The following is a 24196-nucleotide window of genomic DNA, read 5'->3' on the forward strand; positions in this document are numbered from 1 at the left end:
TTTTAGGCGGTTATTCACATCCCACTAGGTTAATACTGGGCTGGTCTCCACGTCCAGCCTCAGTTACACGGCTCGCAGACATCTGAACACATACACACTATTCCATGGCTTACACTAGACACAGACAGTTGGGGTACACTAATTCCATCCCGGGGGGTACGGGGTGGTAGCAGGAAGGGCATTCGGCCACCCCTTAACGATAACCTTGCCAAATCCGATTAAGCATGCCGACCTTGCGTCACTGCGGGAAAAAGGCACAAGCAAAAGAAAGAACGAAAGAATTACATCATCTACTCCAACGTTCCCTTACATATTTGTTTACTTTCACATCTCTCCTATTAATTCACTACATACATCTCGCTATTACAAACTGAGCAGCCCTTAGTTTTTGATTAATTTTCGCATTTCTTACTGCCAAAAAAAAAAAGGACTGTCTACCAATAATTCTGTCGGCTTTTATGGCAGTTTTCCGTGGTCGGCCTTGTTACGGTGTGTTGCTCATACGATCACCGATTCTACGAATTTTATTCCAGTCACCAGGTATCTAGATACTCCAGAATTACGACCAACCTCAGCCTTCAAAGCAATTGTTAGTGCCTACTTCGAATCTGTGAGATATTCTTTACGTTTCGGTGATCGCATAGTTCCATATTACTGACGTCGGTTTTGTCTGAAAAGATAACCATTCACTATTAAGAAAAGGAAACTTAAAAAAGTTACGCGAAAACACTATGACTCGCAGTTGTTATGTTTTCATCTTGTAGTGAAAATAACTTATTTACCTGTGTTGACTCTGCTGTGCCGTAAAACGAACACTAAATCCCGTGTACTCTTATTTCCTCGACTCAACAAGTTTGATTACATGCTGCCGACTTTACCGTACAAAAACACTTCATCCAAACGCTTTTTGAGCGCCACTGTACAATAATGCACTGAGACTGTATGTTATTAGAAGATAGATTGGCCCAGCAATGTTAGAAATACACTCTGGGACAAAAAAGTCACAAATTGATATTGACACAGTTATCGACGGGTAATGCAAAACTGTAAACTTCGGCGGCTATGGAAGAATGAGTGACGCTGCAGCGCAATTTCACTGCGCAGCTGGCAAATATAGCAAACAGGTGACACGTCCATTCCGAGGCACAAAGTCTTTGAGAGTTTCAATCCATGTACTCACTTGGACAGTAACTATGCTTCGCGTACAGGTGGATGAACAATATACTCAGATATCGGCATTTGAGAGAGGACATGTAGTTGGGCTCAAAGAATCGGTGGATCGCTCCACATTTGAATGGGTACAATGCCACTATTCGACGGTGTTGACAGAAATGGGTGAACCATGGCTGAACACAGCGTCAAGAGGGAAGCAATCGACCTAGAGACACGACAGAAGGTGAGGACCGATCAGTCATCAATGATGCATTCACAGCTCCAGATTCATCATTATCATCGATCCGACGTGCAACTGGCGCCTTAGTGACCCCAGGGACCATTAATAGGCGGTTCACTGAAAGGAAGCTGACCTCACAGCGACCCTTGGGCCGTCAATCGTTGACCTCTGTACAACAATAAGCCCGTTTGCAGCGGCGTCGAGCACATTTGGCTTGAAATCTCATTGACTGGGGTTGGGTTATCTTCAGTGATGAGTCCAGCTTCGTACATCGGTGGGATCACAATCTGATTGTCGCCCGCCATACGGCCCGACAACCAGGAGTTATGGTCTGGAGTGCCATTTCAATTCATCGCGGGACCCGTTTGGTTGTCATCCGCGGCGTCCTTGTAGGACAGTGGTTCGTCGAGGATATTCTACTCCCTGTTTTGTTGCCCTTCATTGAAAGCAATCCTGGGCTTACATTTCAGCAAGTGAATGACCGTCCACACACGGCGAGAATTTGTACTACTTGTCTTCGTGCTTGCCAGACCCTTCTTTGGCCAACAAGGTCGCCAGCTTTCCCCAGTTGAGAACGTTTGGAGGGTTGTGGGCAGGGCCATTTAACCATATCGGGATTCTGACGGTCTAAGGTGTCAATTGGAAAGTATGTGGCACGATATGCCTCAGGAGGGCATCCAACAATTCTATCAATCAATCGTGAATAACTGCTAGCGTATGGGTCAGAGGTGGACCAACTCGTTATTGACTTGTTCAATTTGTGAATACATTATGTGATCAAAAGTATCCGGACACCTGGCTGAAAATGACTTACAAATTCGTGGCACCCTCCATCGGTAATGCTGGAATTCAATATGGTGTTGCTCCACCTTTAGCCTTGATGACAGCTTCCACACTCGCAGGCATACGTTCAATCAGGTGCTGGAAGGTTTCTTGGGGAATGGCAGCCTATTCTTCAGGGACTGCTGCACTGAGGAGAGGTATCTATGTCGGTCGACGAGGCCTGGATCAGTCCGCAGCTCGTGGTCGTGCGGTAGCGTTCTCGATTCCCACGCCCGCGTTCCCGGGTTCGATTCCCGGCGGGGTCAGGGATTTTCTCTGCCTCCTGATGACTAGGTGTTCTGTGATGTCCTTGGGTTAGTTAGGTTTAAGTAGTTCCAGGGGACTGATGACCATGGATGTTAAGTCCCATAGTGCTCAGAGCCATTTTTTTAAGGCCTGGATCGAAGTCGGCTTTCCAAAACATGCCAAAGATCCAGAATGAGATTTTCACTCTGCAGCGGAGTGTGCGCTGATATGAAACCTGCTGGCAGATTAAAACTGTGTGCCGGACCGAGACTCGGAGAGCTTCTGTTAAGTTTGGAGGGTAGGAGACGAGGTACTGGCAGAAGTAAAGCTGTGAGGACGGGGCGTGAGTCGTGCTTGGGTAGCTCAGTTGGCAGAGCACTTTCCCGCGAAAGGCAATGGTCCCGAGTTCGAGTCTCGGTCCGGCACACAGTTTAAATCTGCCAGGAAGTTTCATCCCAAAGATGTTCTGCAGGATTCAGGTCGGGACTCTGTGCAGGCCAGTCCATTACAGGGATGTTATTGTCATGTAACCACTCCAACACAGGCCGTGCGTTATGAACAGGCGATCGATCGTGTTGAAAGATGGAATCGCCATCCCCGAATTGCTCTTCAACAGTGAAAAGCAAGAAGGTGCTTAAAACATCAATGTAGGCCTGTGCTGTGATAGTGTCACACAAAACAACAGAGGTGCAAAACCCCTCCACGAAAAACACGACCACAACATAATACAACCGCCTCCGAATTTTACTGTTGGCACTACACACTCTGGCATATGACGTTCACCGGGCATTCGCCATACCCACATCCTGCCATCTCATCGACACATGGTGTTCCATGATTCGTCACTCCACACAACGTTTTTACAGTCTTCGATCGTCTAATATTTACTCTCCTTACACCAAACGTGGCGTCGTTTGACATTTACCGGCGTGATGTGTGGCTTATGAGCAGCCGCTCTACCATGAAATCCAAGTTTTCTCACCTCCCGCCTAACTGTCATAGTACTTGCAGTGTATCCTGATGCAGTTTGGGATTCCTGTGTGGTGGTCTGGGTAGATGTCTGCCAATTACACATTACAACCCTCTTCAACTGTCGGCGGTCTCTGTCAGCCAACAGACGAGGTCGGCTTGTACGCTTTTGTGCTGCACGAGTTGCTTCACGTTTCCACTCCACTATCACATCGGAAACAGTGGACCTAGAGATGTTTAGGAGTGTGGAAATCGCGCGTACAGACGTATGACACAAGTGACACTCAACCACCTGACTACGTTCGAAGTCCGTGAGTTTCGCGGAGCACCACATTCTGTCTCTCACGAAGTCTAATGACTGCTGAGGTCGCTGATATGGGAGTACCTGGCAGTAGGTGGGAGCACAATGCACTTAATATGAAAAACGTATGTTTTCGGGGTGTTCAAATACTTTTAATCGCTTAATGTATCTTCCTCTTGAATAATTCATCCTTTTTTTCTGAAATTATAATCATATGTTTGTGTGTACATGTACATTACATTTGCCGAATTCCGTCCCATTAGGATATTTGCTTCGTGTCGTGTCTTTTTTTTCTTGTCTTGGAGTGTATTATAATAGCCTGTCAGTAAAAAAAAAATATTTATTTTGTTGACAAATGTGCGTTAAGGGCACTTTTTCATTTTTTTAATGCAACCGCCTTCTTTTTAGCATATAAATACTACAGTGTTGTCATTCGGCTCAGTATTCATATACGCGAGAACGGAGAAATAAGCTATCAGCTTATGGAATTAAAGGCTCACTGATCTCCATCTGCTACCAGAAGAATGAAAAAATGAACGTCCAAAAATGAGAGCGATTTTCAAAAATCTGTGATTACGGACTTGCGTACACCAGTAGATCATTAGTGCGAGAATTATTTTATGTTAGAAAGATCAGAGTTGTATGTTCTGTCATTAGTTTGTTAATTTCGCATCAAGGTTATTGCAATTTACTATTTATGTTGCAGCAACAGTTAAAGAGTCTCATATAATGAGAATTTAGCTCGTAGGAAACTAATATGAACATGACTTTTGAAAAATTATTTTTGAGGGTAGTGAGTTGCTCCACCTACATCCCTTGTGCCGTTTTCTCTGCCCTAATTTGTATTGTTTAGAACACTTGCAAACGACACTTCCTGCCTAGATTTGCTTACGTCGATATGAACTCCGAAGCACGATGAAACTTAATTATAACAAACACTCCGCCCTTTGACTGTATTGTTGTTTATTTATTTACGACAGGTTTCAGCCTTTGATGCCATTTTCAAGTAACTGGGTTTATGTCATTAACATGTATTGCAGAACATCAATCTCAAAACTGGCCATAAATTAAGAAATGTATTCGCTCCCGGCGAAATGCCAGACGTATAATCATCACCTTGTAAAATGATCAATCAAAAATAGTGGGAGCACATCATATTCAATAAAAACTAGTTTAATTTTGTATATAAAAGATGAACACATCTCCTTGAGTCCAATCATAGTAAAAGATCAAAAAGTTTATGTGTTGTTATTGCAGAGAGGAAAGTATTTGATTGACAACTCGGCAAAAGTGTTCGACAAACCATTCAAACCGAACAGTATTGCAATATCATCTATTATTTCATGCAAGCAGCTAAAACAGAGCGGAAAACAACAATTAATGTTTATCAAATACGTTTGAAGTGCCACTGGATGCCATACAGAATTACTTCTCACAGTCGTGTGCCATGACGCGTCATTACACAGGCAAGCGGCACAGTTTATTTGAGCTGCTTAATAACTTGCATCATTAATCTTTATTTATCTCGTTCTGAAACTGTGGGATTTTATTTGAGTGTCTTATTGCGTAGTATGATTGAGAGAGAGCGTATGTTGCGGACGTGCCAGTTAAGCTTACCTCTGACAGATAGGAAGTGATACCAACATTTTACCAGAAAATATTTTTTTGATTGGGAAAATGGGATTTGCGACAGTCGCTAATATATTGTTCTGTGCGATTAATTTTTTTCCAGAAGAACAGGCTATTTGAAATAGGCTTTACTTCATTTGTCATACCCAACTAGAAAGCAAGTACATTCGGAGGCGGGAATAAAACAACGTTTTAGACAGTAAAAAGTGTGCATGCGTCTTTTCTGGTTGTTCATTCTGAGGCTGTGTCCATTGACGTTCATGTCATGTGTAAAACTGCATGGCATTCGATTACCTATGAAGAAGCAGTACTGCATTCATGACTTTTGACGGAAGTCCGTTTATGTTTCTTACCATAATTAGAAAAAAATTCTTACAGTATTTTCCTTCCTTTATGCGTGTTGTGTGTTTACTGTTTCTTATCTTTCCAGCGGAGTCTAAAAGTCGCCTTGGTAGTCTCTGTATGGTTTTTCACTTGATATGTATTTTTCTTCATTTTCATTGTTTATGGTTTCAATTCAGGAGCGCAGATATTGTCATGTCTGCCCTCTTTCGACTTGTTTCTAAGCTTGAGGACACAACTTCTCTTGCCATTACCTTTTATGTCCACTCGCATGTTAGAGTTTTACCAACTGTATAAGTCTAGGGATACGATGTAGTTTGATGTTTTGTGCTTGTATTAACCTGCTAATTTTTTTAATCTGAGAAAAGATTTAAATATTTGTTTTTAGCTCAGTGACTTCAAAGTTTACATAAATGTCAACTTCCGTGGACTTTCGATATCACTCAGCTAAAACTGATCCCCAAGCGATACTAATACCATAAAAACCAGGGAAGAACATTTACTTGTAGGGCTCCCTATAAGCAACAGATAGTGTCAGTGTTACAGACTGTGTTGAATGACTGATACGTTCGTACCCATATATGAATTCAGGGTGGGTCGCAGGGGAATTGGGGAAATTTGGAGGAGGGAGAGAGAGAGAGAGAGAGGTAGAGAGAGAGAGAGAGAGATGGTTCAAACGGCTCTGAGCACTATGAGACTCAACATCTGAGGTCATCAGTCCCCAGAACTACTTAAACCTAACTAACCTAAGGAAGTCACACACATCCATGCCCGAGGCAGGATTCGAACCTGCGACTGTAGCAGTCGCGCGGTTCCGGACTGAGGTGCCTAGAACCGCTCGGCCACCGGGGCCGACAGAGAGAGAGAGAGGGAGAGAGAGAGAGAGAGAGAGAGAGACAGAGATAGAGAGAGAGAGAGAGAGAGAGAGAGAGAGAGAGAGAGGACATTTTACGAACCAGTATGCTTATTATTATCTTTTGTAGTATGCGGGTGAGTGGGGAGGTAAATAACAACGTAATGCATAAATCCATTTACTGTCATTAATCGTCGAGTTACTTCATAAATTGTGGTTCACACAGTAGGAATTGGCTGCGTAAAATAGAGAGCTACTATAAATGATTAAAACGTTTTCAGAGGTCTATATTTTCCGAAGTATTACATGTACAAATATGGTTGATGCATGAATAGAACCATGTTTGCATTGTGCTCACCAGTTGTTGTTACGAGTGCACTGTCTTGACAAAATGGCGACCAAACAAGAAAAGAGCTTTCGTGTGTCGGAATAAGCGAGATGTTTATCTGTTACCTTCCATTTGCCTGTAAAGCTTAATCGCCACATTGTGAGAATGTGTGACATCGAAAATCCTCAAGGAATAGTGGCTCGTTTCCTGTGCAATGTCACACACGAAGCTATATGGACTGTTCTTCTTTTGTGAGAAGACCGTGACAGGTACCACATGCTTCGGTTTGTTGCAGTTTGTTTCCACAGCTGATTGCTGATTTAGAGACTTTCATCTTCCGACAAGACGGCGCAAACCCTTCATTGGAGCATCAATGTTCGTCGCTTCCTAAACGACGAACTTCCGCGTTGCTGAGGTCGTGTAGTGATGAAGATGATGTGGATTTGTTCCCTTGGCCTCCCATTGCTTTTCGTAACGCCTTGTAACTTTTCTTGTGCGAGGGAGGGGGGAGGGCGAGGGGGTTTCGTAAGGGACGGTGTTCATGAACCCCACTGTTAAGAACACGAGAACCGCGCAGGGAACAGATCAATGCTGCTGTGATGAACATAGACAGGACGTTGCTACATACGGTACGGAACGAATTTGACTACCACATGGAGGGCGCCATAGAACACGTGTAGAGTGGAAAATGCAAACTGGGTGAGTTTACGATTCTCTTCATGCATCAGTCACATATATACATGCAATACTTTGAAAAATATAGAGCTTTGAAAACGAATGATTCATTTATAGTAGCGCCATACAGTATTTTAATTTGATGGGAAACCGTAGAACATAATAGTTACCTTCGACATCTTTCTTGACAATCGTAACTACTCGTAAAAAAAAAAAAAATACGTAGCTGCTATCATACTTAACAAAGAAGAAACAAATCGCATGTTTGACAAGCTGCTCACTCTCTGCACTTACTGGCCTCAGTAGATTGCCAGCTGGTGTTTTTCTGTGAATCTAACTCTGTAAAAAGGGCCAACAGCATTTTATGACGTTCATGAAAGCCACCCACACTATATAACAAAATAATCTAACTGGCCGGTTCCGGATCTTCGTTCAGCTATTAACGAACCATTTCCGTGGCAAAATTAATGTCATATCCAATTCTGAAAGGCATATAAAACGACGTATTCGTACTCGCAGGCAAACAATTGGAAAAAATCAACGGTTTCAAAAGACATTAATAAAATCAATATAATAATATCCACAGCAGCAAGCTTTGATTTAAGAATTTCCGAGAGTTCTCGGGACTCGAAGATATTCGGAAAGTAAGGCAGATTGTTAGAAATGTTAATATTACGTTAGAAATGAGAAACAAATCATTTAAAAAGGGAACAGTGACACAGGAATAAATAATCACATTTATCTAACACATATGTTTATTTACTCTTCATTCACAACAGTTACAGTTATATGGAGATTTAAAGCATAAGTCCAAGACTAGACAACTTTAGACAAGTAAAGTTAGGAAGCAGTTTGTGTTGAGTTCTTGAGTGAACGGAAACATTCCACAGTTTAAGAGCTATTACATCCAACATTTTCTCTAAAGACACTTAGTTATTCCCCATTTACGCCCACTTCAGGAGCTGGCAGGAGACTAGAAGTTGGAGAAAATCCAAAGTATAACTTAGAAGCAGCTACGATTCCACGTTAAATAGGTTTCCGTGAGATCTCACTTCAATCGATCGTTTCTCTTCTTTGTTGCCACTGCCAGCTCCAGGTTTAAACTTATCGATTTGCTCACATAATTGCGTCATTGTGGACTGATCGACAGGCAGCTTAAAAGGAAATCCTAGTTGAGCTGAACGTTTGCTCTCAGATGAAGAGGACTCTCCGAATGGGATACCTTTGCACATCTCCTTTACGCTCGACATGTCTCCAGTGAACATAGAGCTCAATGCTTCAAAACTGATTGGGCTACCGCCACCTGAAGATGCAGATCTCACTTCGATTGATCGTTTCTCTTCCTTGTTGCCGCTGGCAGCTCCAGGTTTAAACTTATCGATTTGCTCACATAATTGCGTCATTGTGGACTGATCGACAGGCAGCTTAAAAGGAAATCCTAGTTGAGCTGAACGTTTGCTCTCAGATGAAGAGGACTCTCCGAATGGGATACCTTTGCACATCTCCTTTACGCTCGACATGTCTCCAGTGAACATAGAGCTCAACGCTTCAAAACTGATTGGGCTACCGCCACCTGAAGATGCAGATCTCACTTCGATTGATCGTTTCTCTTCCTTGTTGCCGCTGGCAGCTCCAGGTTTAAACTTATCGATTTGCTCACATAATTGCGTCATTGTGGACTGATCGACAGGCAGCTTAAAAGGAAATCCTAGTTGAGCTGAACGTTTGCTCTCAGATGAAGAGGACTCTCCGAATGGGATACCTTTGCACATCTCCTTTACGCTCGACATGTCTCCAGTGAACATAGAGCTCAATGCTTCAAAACTGATTGGGCTACCGCCACCTGAAGATGCAGATCTCACTTCGATTGATCGTTTCTCTTCCTTGTTGCCGCTGGCAGCTCCAGGTTTAAACTTATCGATTTGCTCACATAATTGCGTCATTGTGGACTGATCGACAGGCAGCTTAAAAGGAAATCCTAGTTGAGCTGAACGTTTGCTCTCAGATGAAGAGGACTCTCCGAATGGGATACCTTTGCACATCTCCTTTACGCTCGACATGTCTCCAGTGAACATAGAGCTCAACGCTTCAAAACTGATTGGGCTACCGCCACCTGAAGATGCAGATCTCACTTCGATTGATCGTTTCTCTTCCTTGTTGCCGCTGGCAGCTCCAGGTTTAAACTTATCGATTTGCTCACATAATTGCGTCATTGTGGACTGATCGACAGGCAGCTTAAAAGGAAATCCTAGTTGAGCTGAACGTTTGCTCTCAGATGAAGAGGACTCTCCGAATGGGATACCTTTGCACATCTCCTTTACGCTCGACATGTCTCCAGTGAACATAGAGCTCAACGCTTCAAAACTGAGTGGGCTACCGCCACCTGAAGATGCAGATCTCACTTCGATTGATCGTTTCTCTTCCTTGTTGCCGCTGGCAGCTCCAGGTTTAAACTTATCGATTTGCTCACATAATTGCGTCATTGTGGACTGATCGACAGGCAGCTTAAAAGGAAATCCTAATTGAGCTGAACGTTTGCTCTCAGATGAAGAGGACTCTCCGAATGGGATACCTTTGCACATCTCCTTTACGCTCGACATGTCTCCAGTGAACATAGAGCTCAACGCTTCAAAACTGATTGGGCTACCGCCACCTGAAGATGCAGATCTCACTTCGATTGATCGTTTCTCTTCCTTGTTGCCGCTGGCAGCTCCAGGTTTAAACTTATCGATTTGCTCACATAATTGCGTCATTGTGGACTGATCGACAGGCAGCTTAAAAGGAAATCCTAGTTGAGCTGAACGTTTGCTCTCAGATGAAGAGGACTCTCCGAATGGGATACCTTTGCACATCTCCTTTACGCTCGACATGTCTCCAGTGAACATAGAGGTCCACGCTTCAAAATTGAATGGGTTTTCTGCTCGCTCTGCAACTGTGTGTTCTAATTGTCCCTCTTGCTCAGGTGAAAGTGATAGTAATGTTGATGGTAGAGCCATGCACTGGCTGCATTGCAGTGCCTCCAACAGCAATAGTGTCAGTACAATAATCTCCATGTCCGTTGAGATCTGAAAAAATTGAAAAATTTGTTGTATTTACATTCTTTGTAGTTGGTTGTTTTATTTTTTGTGTTTTTGAAATATTTTGCTGGAAAAAGTCCATGCTTTTTATAAGAAAATTCAACTTGTAACCAAGATAAAATCTTTAATTCTGCAAGGAAGATTGAAAGCTTAGTTTCATTTTACCACCCGACGACTATATAGCACTATAGATCTCTTTAATTACTCAGTTGAAGGAATATACTGTCGATCAATAGCGAACAACCTGAGGGGGAAGTATTTTTATCCAGCTCGGATTTCTTCTAAAATGTGTGTTAAAAAAAAAAAAAAAGAGAAAACACTGTACCACTGAGTGCATCACGCTCTTGTAGGGGACAATTCGCATTTTTAACATTTCAGTCCCACGTTTACTTGTTAACTGCTATCCATCTTGTGGTATATGGCGTAGAGCACTTTGTCTACTAACACTGAGGTCTGCCTGTAAGAGGACAATAGCGGTTAGGTAGTGTTTCATAACTACGAAAAGAGATTCCAGCATATACATCTATTATGTCATTGTAACTTTTATTGGAAACTATGTCTGATTGCAACTTCGCATTACACGCTGAAATGAACATTTGGATGTATTCCCTACTGAATTTGATTTTTATTAGTTGAAAGAACAGTTGTTGCAAAACGGCTATTTTGATAAGTGGTATTTCATTCCACATCATAAAATGCTATTTTAATTTAATTTTCGCTCATAGAAATGGAAAAGTTGTGGATGCGTCAGGGTTTGTCCTGTCAGAAAGAAGAAATAAATACGTCGAGGTGTGCCGGCGAATCGAAGTGGAGAGAAATGAAATTAATGGCACCACTTGAATAACAGAAGAGAGCGGTTGAGACCACATCCTGCGGCCTCTAGGAATTGTCAGTTTACTAATGGAGAGAAGCGTGGGGGAGAAATTGTGAACGAATCCACCACTTGACTACGGTAAGCAGATTCAAATGGATGTAGGTCGCGCTAGTAGATGAAGAGGCTTGCACAGAATACACTAGTGGAGAGAGCTGCGTTAAACCAGTCCTGGGATTAAAGACCACAACAATAACAGACTATCAGTTAGTACTGGTCATGCCATTTCATGTGAATTTTACACTTCATTCGTGTTTCTATGAGCTATAAGTAATACCTCAAGAAAATAGTGTGAAGAAGGAAGGAAGCCTAAGATGTAAGGCGAAGTCATTAGACAGGGAGCAGAAGTTCAGATTGGGGAAGCTCGAGAAAGGAAATCGGCCTAGACATTTTGGCAGTCACTTTAAACGATTTAAGTAAATCAAGATACATTTAAATGTGGAAGGCTCGATCGTCATCCTCCCAAATAAGAATCCAGTGTCTTACCACTGCGACACTACACTCGGTCAAAAGCTGTAAAGAGCAATAGCGTCCGGATACCATGAAAGAAGCTGTTTAGGAAATGTTAACCTGGGATGGGTGGATATATTTAAATAAAGCTTTGAAAATACGTTGATTGACTGTTCCGCCGATTCTTGATAGAATATTTGATACATTATGAATGAAACACACACAAGACTGGTGTAATATTCTACAACATTTATTATTTGTTACAAGAACCTTTTCCGGCTGTTGCGCGCTCATCAGGTACAAAGGTAAGAATGTGGCGGAATAAAATTTTGTTGGATAAAAGATGTTAAACTAGAGCGTCTACAAAGTATCTCCATTTCCAAAGATAAAAATGTTAATTTTAGAATTAGGAATAAAACAAGAGGTATTATTTCAGTGTAAATTCTATGTAAGATTATTTTACTAAGATAAATTATAGATAAATTACAACAGTTGTACGTATAAGAAAATAACGAAATAATAAACTTTTGTACATATTCCAAAGATGTGGTTGAACAAAACAATCTTTTCTTTAGTAGATCCTAAATTACAAACAGATAAGATATAATAGTGATATTAAGCACGTGAGTAAAGCAGCTGTGATTATACGAAAAAAAACCCACAACCAGAGAAATTATAGTAGCTGAAATAATGGAAAATGGAGCATCTGAGTCAGAGGGTAGTTTACTACATGGTTTGTAGGATTGTGACTAGTATCTGCAGTTAGAAGTGGTGAGTAAGGGAACTGTATCTGGTCATTCAGTACTAAGCTCGGGTTGATGGAAATGTGTTTATTAATTTCCATTTTTTTTCAAGATAGTTAATCTTGCTTCCTTTATGCATGTGATATAATACTTCATGATCTACCTTGTAACTTTGACAATAGATGCACTGGATTAAATCTTTGATCCAACAAAATTTCACTGCACTACATGGCCTAACAGCCGAAAATCGGTTCGTGTAACAAGTAATAAATACTGTGGAATATTACACAAGTGTTGTGCGTGTTTCATTCATAACACAGAAAATACTTTAATTGATAGATTTTCTGCTACAAGGCGGGGGTAAGAAATTAAATTTAAATTAATGGTCCTAACGAGTTACACGACGACAGACTATTTCTCATGAAAAAAAGCTACAACGCAAATTTTTAGAAGTAATTAAGAAGATAAAGAAGGGAATAGGTTTGTTGCATTATACAGATGTCGCAGATGCACCGTATCCTTACTCGGAGTTCATAAAGGGTTTGACGGTGGACTTCCCAACGTGCATAGTTGTCTTGACAGCTTCGTACGCAACGTGTTGACACTGGAATCTGCAGCACAATTGCATCTTACTGCACCGAGCGAGGTGGCACAGTGGTCAGCACACTGAACTCGCACTCGGGAGGACGACGATTCAACCCCGCGTCAGGACATCCTGATTTTAGTTTCCCGTGATTTCCCTAAACCGCTCCGGCCAAACGCCGGGATGGTTCCTTTGAAAGGGCACGACCGACTTCCTTTCCATCCTTCCCTAATCCGATGAGACCGATGACCTCGCTGTTTGGTCCCCTCCCCAAAACAGCCCAAGCCAACTCATCGTACTGCTAGGAATGGCGAGTTTTCATTACTGCTAGCAGTGTCCAGATACCTGGGTACTGGCGAGTTTTCATTACTGCTAGCAGTGTCCAGATACCTGGGTACCTGGATAACTGTTTATGTTACGTTGTGTTTACATGAAGCTAACTACCTTGCCCCAGTGGTAGTACCGGTTCCCTCCAGATCACCGAAGTTAAGCGCTGTCGGGCTTGGCTAGCAGTTGGATGGGTCACCGTCCGGATCGACCGAGTGCTGTTGGCAAGCGTGGTGCACCCAGCCTTTGTGAGACCAATTGAGGAGCTACTTGACTGAGAAGTAGCGGCAGCGGTCACGAAAACTGACAACGGCCGGAAGAGCTGTGTGCTGACCACCGCATCTGCATCCGGTGACGCCTAAGGGTTAAGGATGACACGGCGACCGGTCGGTACCGTTGGGCCTTCAAGGCATGTTTCGGATGGTGTTTTTGTGTTTACATGAAAGTTTCTGATGATGTCAACAGGATCATGATGGCTGATTACACTCTAACTGAGAGACACACATCTCGTTTATGGAGAGGCATAATACAATAGTCGAGCGGCAAGGTGTGTGTTCGTGGAATTATTTCCAGAGAGAAATTTATGAAATCACGTCACACTGCAAAAACTTGATGGCGGTTCCTGTGATACGTGATCCTTAGACCAGATCCACAGGGAACTGGTAAGATCTGGCACTGTGCGAACTATTCAGCTGGAGGAACCTGTGTCACAGCGAACTGAGGATAAACCCAACACCACCACACGATTCATAGCCAAAGAAATAAATACTTACAACGTCAGTGCGTGCAACGTCCTGCACGTAAGGCGCACGCATCATTTCAAGAATTAGAGGGTAGAAGAGCTATCGGCTGTTGATTTTCCCCTGCGCGTTGACTTATGCCAATGGTATATACGATACGTCAAATTGTACAATCTCTGACATCTAAATGTGTGTGTTGTTTACTGACGAAGCTGCCTTCACAAGGGAAGGAATATCCAGCAGCCACAATAGCCATCTCCGGGAGTTGCAAGATCCTAAGTAACTCGTGTTCTCCACCAACGACAGAAATTTTCCATCTGACTGGACCCCTTCTTCTGCCTAACACTCTCGGTAGAAAAAATTAACGTAACTTCACCCGCGTAGTACTACCAGAACTGTTGGAGACCATCCCGCTAACAGTGAACTGTTCCGGTTCCAGCAAGATGGAGCCCCATCACACTTTGCTCTTGATATTAGAGAACATTTAGACAATTTTCCCCCAGGTTCTTGGATTGGCAGGGATAGGTCTGTACAGTGATCACCACGTTCTCCAGACCTCACTTGTATAGATGCCGTTTTTGGGCGAGACATGAAGCGTTTGGTGTGCGAGCTACAGATAGACACTAAAGAAGAGTTGGCTAGCCGTTTGGGTGAAGCTGCAGCCATTATTCATGAAACATCTACTTGTTTTGAGCAGATACCAGTTATGCATTAACGAAAACGGACTGCATTTCCAGCAACATCTTTAAAACAGTCTTCATTACACGGCAGTCTGATCACCATCTCTGAACGCCCCTCGCCTCAAAACGTTCATGGATCCGTGGCAGGGAAATGGTGCGCTACGACATTTTTGTCACAAGAAAAGTATTTCTCTCCTATAAACACTCCAAGATTTGGTGCACTTAGTTTCTTACGTCCTATATAAATTTTCACCTTTAAAAATTTGTAGTTATAACGAAATCAGTGTTGTGACTATACAAAAAAATAGAATGGGTACACTGATATTATGAGCGTCAGCTTATTTTATTTTCTCATTGGTCTTTCAATATGTTGGTCCTGCGTAGCGCTCAAATCTTTGTAAGAATACAGATAAATAGGCGCAATACTTTGAACTGGTTTTGAAACTTTTGGTTTGATCTTCTACAGAAACATGGCTGATCCAGTGTAACAGACTACCTAGATCTAAGGCTTTGGTTCTCATCGAGTTTAGAATAAGATCACTGGGTAGGACAGAAAGATGACTCGGGCGCAAATGGCGGCGTTAATTGTCCGTGCCATTTTTCGAAGACGCCATCCGGCGTTCGCTTTAATCGATTTGGGAAACCGAATGGGCCTTTAAATAAACTACGCTAATTCGAAGCTAGTGCATCACAGATGAGAAATAAGCCGTCTGCATAGATAACAGCATATGATACACTAGGTCTTATAAGATACGCTCTCTCAAGAGTTTCTAGGCCAGAGATTGCTGTAAAAAGACTTAAGTGTAAATGAATTCATTTCCTTAATCCAAATGTTTTACCAGATTTGGTTTTTCTTCCTTGAAATATGAAAATAAAGTAAACCAATCTAAAAGTGCTGTTACGGAGAGGGTTGGAGCAAAAAAGTTTCTGCGTTATGTCAGTCCATTACCGTATTTCGATGAGAGGAGATGCATTCCATAGACAAGTTTCCCTTATTCTATTAGAAATACCAGTAGTGCCATCAATTTATCTGTCGGTGTCATAGATAAACGTCAGAGCAAATCAGCCCATACACTGATCTAAAAATAAAAGTGGATAGAGGGTGAATGAGACCTTGACAGAGGGAGAGAGAGAGAGAGAGAGAGAGAGAGAGAGAGAGAGAGAGAAGCTAGTCAGTGGCGAATATCTGGGGACGATGCATTACTGACTTCTAGCCTTTACAAAATATGTTTGGAATTGTTTGGAATATAAAAGAGAATGAGCTTCGGGAGGAGGGAGCCTGGAACACACCATATGGGGAACAACCCATGTCAGGGAGTCATCTAGAAAACTTTGGAAATACAGACGAAGACAACAAGAAGATCCGCAGCAGTGAACAAGATTTGTATCTTTTTTTTTCCTAAAGGAACCCATACGGAGTACTGCAATTCGTCAACCAAAATTTGTGTATATGAAGTATTTGGCAATGCTTTTTGGTTTCGTTGAATTCTGGGGTGCGTTAAGCATTATTGTTAGGTTTAGTGAAATGTATGAATCGTTGCTTATTAATAATAACAAACCATTTGGGGCCTGTATTGACAGGCATCCCCCTTAGCCTTAATGCTAGAAACACCTGCCTGTGTAAGGGTATTCTTTTCACATGAACTTAGTGCTGTGAGGGAAGTGGAAGAAAAGCAATAACTTAATGCTGTCTTTTATCGTGTAATATTCTCTCAGAGTTAATTCGTTCCTATTAATCTGGATGACAACACTATGTTAAACTCCATTCTTCCTTTCTTCCTACGGACTTAATTCTATGAGCTCCTCTATCGAAAATAATGAGGTGAATCTTCACGGTTTTTTTTACGCTGTACTTTGTCCGTTATACTCACAATCTGACTAAACGGCCTCTGCCGTAGGAGACGAAAACGTTCAGTTGGAAATTGGAAAGAATTTGATTTTTATGAAGTATAAAAAATATTAATCGCGTTATTGTGAAACCTACAACTTGCTTTAAGTTACCATCTTTATGAAGTCACATTATTAGAAATTAGCTGCACGTTTTTTGCAGTGACATGATTCTAGTCTGTTGAGTAATGTTGGCAAATTGTTGCATACTGAAGCTACAAATTGTTGCATAGTGAAGCTAGAAACTTCTTCGATTACAGATAAGGAAAACGAGCTTCTGTAAAATGCAACTGCGCTACGGAGAGTGTTGTAATACGTGTCAGGGAAATTAGAATCGGTGAACACAAGACTAACATCCGTTTACAAATGAAACGAGTTAAACGAACAGTAAGTTTCATCAGAATGCCAGTTGGCTGTCACATCATTCGAGACACAAAACAGTTGGTGAGGAAAACGTAAACTGTGAATTTATTGTTCATAGAAATATGTTTTGCATCTAATAGTGTCCCGTTATAAATTTAAGTTATATAGATACGTAGTGCAGCAATATGTACTGGAGGTAAAAATAGTAAACTGTAAATATGAGGAAGTGACTGGTGTAAACAGCTATGTTGGTCTACGACGACTTACCAGTAGTCAATCGTGGTACAGTCTTCGACAGCTGAGCTACCACTGACCATGCGCCGAGCCCCTACAGCTTAAATACGCTTCTGAAAAATTCGTGCGCCATATCTTGGCCCGCCCACCGGAAAACATCGACCTGTTCTTATCATCGTGCATAGGCACCTTCTGGCTAATAGCACGAGCAAAAGTCACCGCGCAACTTTCTACCATATTTTGTGGGGCTTTCATAAAACTTGCGGCAGTCCCAGTCTGTATGTGTCACCAGCGCGATAAATGTACGCGGAGGACCCACTTCGCGTACAGCGAAACTTATTTACTTGTTACGAACGTCAGTGCGTAATGTGATACTGTAGTTCAAGCTAACTAGAGGTGATCATCTGAGGTCAACACAACAGAAATTCCCCTAAATCGTTTTGCAATTTTTTTCCCTGATGTTGACACCACAACGGCAGCCTGATGTACGTGTTGATTGGATTTTTAAGCTGATGAAAATATTTATAGAGATTTGTATTTGACTTTTCAAGATAACGATTTCTGTGTTTAACTAGTGGGTCGCAACACTCTGGTTAAATGGATTTTTTATGACCTCAATGTGACATCAAGAATATCAACAGAAGCTATTAGTTGCCAACGAGATACTGTGAGTTCATACACAGATGAAACATCTGGCAAATAATATACAACATGGGAAAGGCAATCAGGCAACAGTTGTTCGTTTGCTTCCTCAGTGTGGTTCCTTGTTACAAAATGTTTCACCAGAATGAATACTGAACTCTGCAGCGGCATAAGCTCAGTAATTAAGTATCCATTCAAATTAAAGTCGTATGTCTGTATGCAAATGAAGCCAAATACTTGCTTTCACCGTGGTATGTAATTTTTTATACAAAGTCACTCTTTCGATTACTGTGTTACATACTTATCAGAAAATCCTATTTCTAGACCGAGAAAGTAAGCTGATATGTATATACTAAGATGGTATCTGTTCTTTCGGACATGTCCGAAAAAACAGATACCATCGGTGACAATGCAGCTCGTTAGAATGAAATTACAATGAAATGAACATCCTTAGCTGCTTACAGGTGTTGACATACGTCAACGGGGACAGATGAAAGTGTAGTGCGGGACACTACGTTGAGAATGTAGGTTTCGCGGGAGGCGTGCCAGAGACAAATCCCTGCAGTCGCGCTATCCTCTGTGTCCTCGGTCGCTCAGATGCCGGCACGGTAGCTCAGCGTGTTCGGTCAGAGAGCCGGTTGGCCTCTGTAATAAAAAACTGAGTGGAAGGATCATCAAACGAACCTGAAGTGATGTCATCGTGACGTCCGCAACGACCAAACACAACGATCAACGGCGAACAAAATGGGGGTGGGGGATGGATAGAGCGTCTGCCATGTAAGCAGGAGATCCCGGGTTCGAGTCCCGCTCGGGGCACACATTTTCATCTGTCCCCGTTGACGTATGTCATCGCCTGTAAGCAGCTAAGGATGTTCATTTCATTGTAAGCTGATATGTATTACTTAAGAGATTGGAATTACGTGTTGCGACTGAAGAATTTTATGATGAAGTAGATTACGTCTCAGAGAGCACCGTGATCAGTTTCAGGTAAGAAATTCAATCCTTCGAGGTCACTACTACGCCATGCAGTATCTTGGTCATTTACAGTGAAGTGCCAAAGATACTGGTCTAGCCATGCGTATTCAGATATATGTATGTAAACAGGCTGAATATGGCACTGCGGTTGGCAACGCCTATATAATACAAAGAGTGTCTGGCGCTGTTATCAAATCGGTTGCTGCTGCTGCAATGGCAGGTTATTAAATTTTGAGTTTGAACGTGGTGTTATAGTTGGCGCACGAGCGATGGGACACAGCGTCTCCGAGGTAGCGATGAAGTGGGGATTTTCCCGTACAACCATTTCACGAGTATACCGCGAATATCAGGAATCCGAAAAAACGTCGTATCTCTGACATCGCTGCGGTGGGAAAACGATCCTGCAAAATCGTGGCCAAAGACGATTGAAGAGAATCGTTCAACGTGACAGAAGTGCAACCCTTCCGCAAATTGCTGCAGATTTCTATGCTGGGCCATCAACAAGTGTCAGCGTGCGAACCATTCAACGAAACATCATCGATACTGGCTTTCGGAGTCGAAGGCACACTCTTATACCCTTGATGACTGCACGACACAAAGCATTACGCCTCGCCTGGGGCCGTTGACACCGACATTGGACTGTTGATGACTGGAAATATGTTGCCGATCGGACGAGTTTCGTTACAAATTGTATCGAGCGGATGGACGTGTACGGGTATTGAGACAACCTCATGAATCCATGGACCCTGCATGTCTGCAGGGGACTGTTCAAGCTGCTGAGGGTTCTCTAATCTGTAATGGTGTGTGGCGTATACAGCTGGAGTGATATGGAACCCGTGATACGTCTAGATACGACTGTGACGGGTGACACGTACGTAAGCATCCTGTCTGATCACCTGCGTCCATTCGTGTCCACTGTGCATTCCGGCGGACTTGGGCAATTCCAGCAGGACAATGCGACACCCTACATCTCCAGAATCGCTATAGAGTGGCTCCAGGAACACTCTTCTAAGTTGAGACAGCTCCTCTGGCCACCGAACTCCTCAGGCATGAACGTCATTAAGGATATCTGAGATGCCTTGCAAATCCATTCCCTCGTACTCTTACGGAATCATGGACAGCTCTGCAGGATTCATGGTGTCAATTCCCTCCTTCGCTAGTTCAGACATTAGTCGAGTCCACGCCACGTCGTGTTGCGGCACTTCTGCGTGCTCGCGGGGGCCCTACACGATATAAGGCAGTTGTATCAGTTTCTTTGGCTCTGCAGTGTATCATAGTTAAGCAACGAAAAAAGCATGCCAAATTCAGAAGAACGCAAAATCCCGAAGACTGGCTAAGTTTCACGGAAGCTCGAAATTTAGTGCGGGCGTCAACGAGAGATGCTTTTAATAGTTTCCACAATGAAATATTGTCTCAAAATGTGGTAGAAACCCAAAGAGATTCTGGTCGTGGCAAAAACCGGTCAATACCGTCACTGCGCGATAGCGATGGAAATGTTACCGATGATGGTGCCACAAAAGTGGAGTAACTAAATACAGTTTTCTGTAACTCCTTCACGAAAGAAGATGAAGTAAATATTCCAGAATTCGAAACCAGAACAGCTGTTAGCATGAGTGACATAAAAGTAGATATCTTAGATGTTGCGGAATAACTCAAACCACTTAAGAAAGGCAAGTCTTCCGGTGCAGATGGTATACCAATCAGGTTCCTTTCAGAGTATGCAGACACAATAGCGCCTTTCTTAGCGATCATATACAACCGCTCACTTGACGAAAGGTCTGTTCCTAAAGACTGGAAAGTAGCACAGGTCACACCAATATTAAAGAAAGGAAATAGGAGTAATCCATTGAATTACAGACCCATATTACTGACCCCAATTTCAAATGGTTCAAATGGCTCTGAGCACTATGGGACTAAACACCTGAGTTCATCAGTCCCCTAGAACTTAGAACTACTTAAACCTAACCAACCTAAGGACATCACACACATCCATGCCCGAGGCAGGATTCGATCCTGCGACCGTAGCGGTCGCGCGGTTCCAGACTGTAGCGCCTAGAACCGCTCGGACACTTCGGCCGGCGACCTCAATTTGCAGTAGGATTTTGGAGCGTATACTGTACTCGAACATTATGAATCACCTTGAAAAAAAATGACTTATTGATACATAACCAACACGGATTCAGAAAATATCGTTCTTGTGAAATACATTTATTCCCATGAAGTAATGAGTGCTTTCGACAAGGGATCTCAGATCGATTCCATATTCCTAGATTTCCAGAAGGCTTTTGATATCGTTCCTCACAAGCGACTATTAATCAGATTGCGTGCTAATGGAGTATCGTGTCAGTTGTGTGACTGGATTCATGATTTCCTCTCAGAGAGGTGACAGTTCGTATTGATAGACGGTAAATCATCGAGTTGAAGAGAAGTGATATCTGGCGTTCCGCAAGGTAGTGTCATAGGCCCTCTGCTGTTCCTGATTTACATAAATGATATAGGTTATAATCTGAGCAGAGCCCCCTTAGATTTTTTGCAGATGATGATGTAACGTACCGTCTAGTAAAATCATCAGACGATCAATTCCAATTACAAAATGATCTAGAGAGAATTTCTGTATGGTGCGAAAAGTGGCAATTGGCACCAAAGAAAGAAAAGTGCCAAGTCATCCACATGGGTACTAAAAGAAATCCGATAAATTTTGGGTGTATAGTAAATCGCACAAATCTAAGGGCTGTTAATTCGACTAAATACCTGGGAATCACAATTACGGGCAACTTAAATTGGAAAGACCACATAGATAATATTGTGGAGAAGGCGAAACAAAGACTGCGCTTTATATGTAAAACACTTAGAAGATGCGACAAACGCACTAAAGAGACAACCTACATTACACTTGTCCGTCCCCTACTGGAATATTGCTGCGGGGTGTGGGATCCTTACCAGGTAAGATTGACGGAGGACATCGAAAAGATGCAAAGAATGTCAGCCCGTTTCGTGTTATCGCGCAATAGGGGTGAGAGTGTCACTGATATGATACGCTAGTTGGGGTGGCAGCCACTGAAACAAAGGCGGTTTTCTTTGCGACGAGATCTATTTACGAAAATTCAGTCACCAACTTTCTCTTCCGAATTTTGTTGACACCCACCTACGTAGGGAGAAATGATCATCATAATGAAATAAGAGTAATCAGAGCTCGAACGGAAAGATTTAGGTGTTCCTTTTTCCCACGCGCCATTCGAGAGTAGAATGGTAGAGAAGCAGTATGAAAATGGTTCGATGAATCCTCTGCCATGCACTTAAGTATGAATTGTAGAGTAAAGCCGGCCGAAGTGGTCGAGCGGTTCCAGGCGCTTCAGTCTGGAACCGCGCGACCGCTACGGTCGCAGGTTCGAATCCTGCCTCGGGCATGGATTTGTGTGATGTCCTTAGGTTAGTTAGGTTTAAGTAGTTCTAAGTTCTAGGGGACTGACGAACTCAGATGTTAAGTCCCATAGTGCTCAGAGCCAATTGCAGAGTAACCATGTAGATGTAGATGTAGATGTAGAGGTATAGACTATCTGATCAGAAGTATCTGGACACCAATACGTAATGCGGATTGGCCATTAGATGGCACGAGAGGCGGACCAGCCAGTATAAAAGGAGGCGGGGAATATTGTGAGTAGAGAAGAAGTTAAAGGAGAGTGGGTCGATCAGGAGAACTCAGTTACATCCAACTTGGACTACTCTTTGGATGTCATCCGAATAACTAATCCATCAGTGACATCTGAACCCTTTTAAAGCTGCCCAAGTCGATTCTTGGTGATACGATCGTTAAGTGGAGACGCAAAGAAACAACTACAGCCAAACCAAGGCCAGGTAGCCCACTTGTGCTTGTGGACAGGGACCATCTAGCATTGCGGAAGATGGCTGTAAAAACAGTGAAACACCTGTGAGTTCCAAAGTGCTACGGGCAGTCTAATTAGCACAGTGAACATGAGTGGGAAGCTGCAAAGAATGGAGTGCGGTGGCGGAGCAGCTCCGCGTGAGCTACACTTGTGTGCAGTCAGTGATAAGCGACACTTGAGGTAGTGTAAAGAGGGATGCCACTGGACAGTAAATTGCTGGAGACGAGTTAACTGCAGTGGTCAATCACGCTGCACTTCGTGGAAGTCCGACGGAGGGGTTTGGGTTTTGGCGAATGCTCAGAGAACGTTACCTGCCATGATATGTAACGTGAACAGCAACCTGCGGTTGTTTGCTGATGATGGTGTGGTGTATGGTAAGTGATACGCCCGCTAAACCCGCAGGGTAGAACAGGTGATTAGGATTGTAGAAAGGGCCAAATAAGGTGGCGGTCACTTTCACTCCAAAATTGTAATTTATTGTAATTTAATAACACATTTAAACCTAAACGGCGCATAGCCGAACCTTTACAGCTACGAGTTTCAAAATCCAATTCTTTCACAGCTGAAGGCCTCCAAACAAGAAATCTTAAAAATCAACAAAATTAATTTTAAGTGACTGAAGAGATGCAGTTAAAATTGCAAATAAAATAATTGGAATATATATCACAGCTAGGCTGAAAGCCTCAAGGCAAAAGTGGATAGAACAAATATAAACAAGGTGCAATACCAACGGCTGAAGGCCACAATTAAATTTCAAAATTTAAAAATATATTACCATAAACTTTTAAGGCAGAAGGCCGCAATGCTTCGCTTAAGGGGATATTTTAAGGATAAGACTTTAAGTGCCTGAAGGCCCACAGTTGATTTTAGAAAAATTCAAAAAATAGATGAAACCTTTGAGTTTCAAGTGTCCGAAAGCACACTAAATGAAAAGGCAACGCAACGACAATAGCTAAATTGAAGAATAAGGTTTCAAGCGGCTGAAGGCCCACAATTGATTTTGCAAAAATTCAAAATACCTTAAACCTTTAAGTTTAAAATGGCTGACAGCGCACTAAATGAAAAGATAGCACAATAACAGTTATTTTCAGCAAAATATCTACTTGGCAGAATTCAAACTTACTTGTACGGGCTGAAGGCCCTTGATTTACATCAAACACTATAAATTTTTTTTTCTTTAAA

This window comes from Schistocerca piceifrons, chromosome 1, assembly GCF_021461385.2.
Source record: "Schistocerca piceifrons isolate TAMUIC-IGC-003096 chromosome 1, iqSchPice1.1, whole genome shotgun sequence".
In the NCBI taxonomy this organism is placed as follows: domain Eukaryota; kingdom Metazoa; phylum Arthropoda; class Insecta; order Orthoptera; family Acrididae; genus Schistocerca; species Schistocerca piceifrons.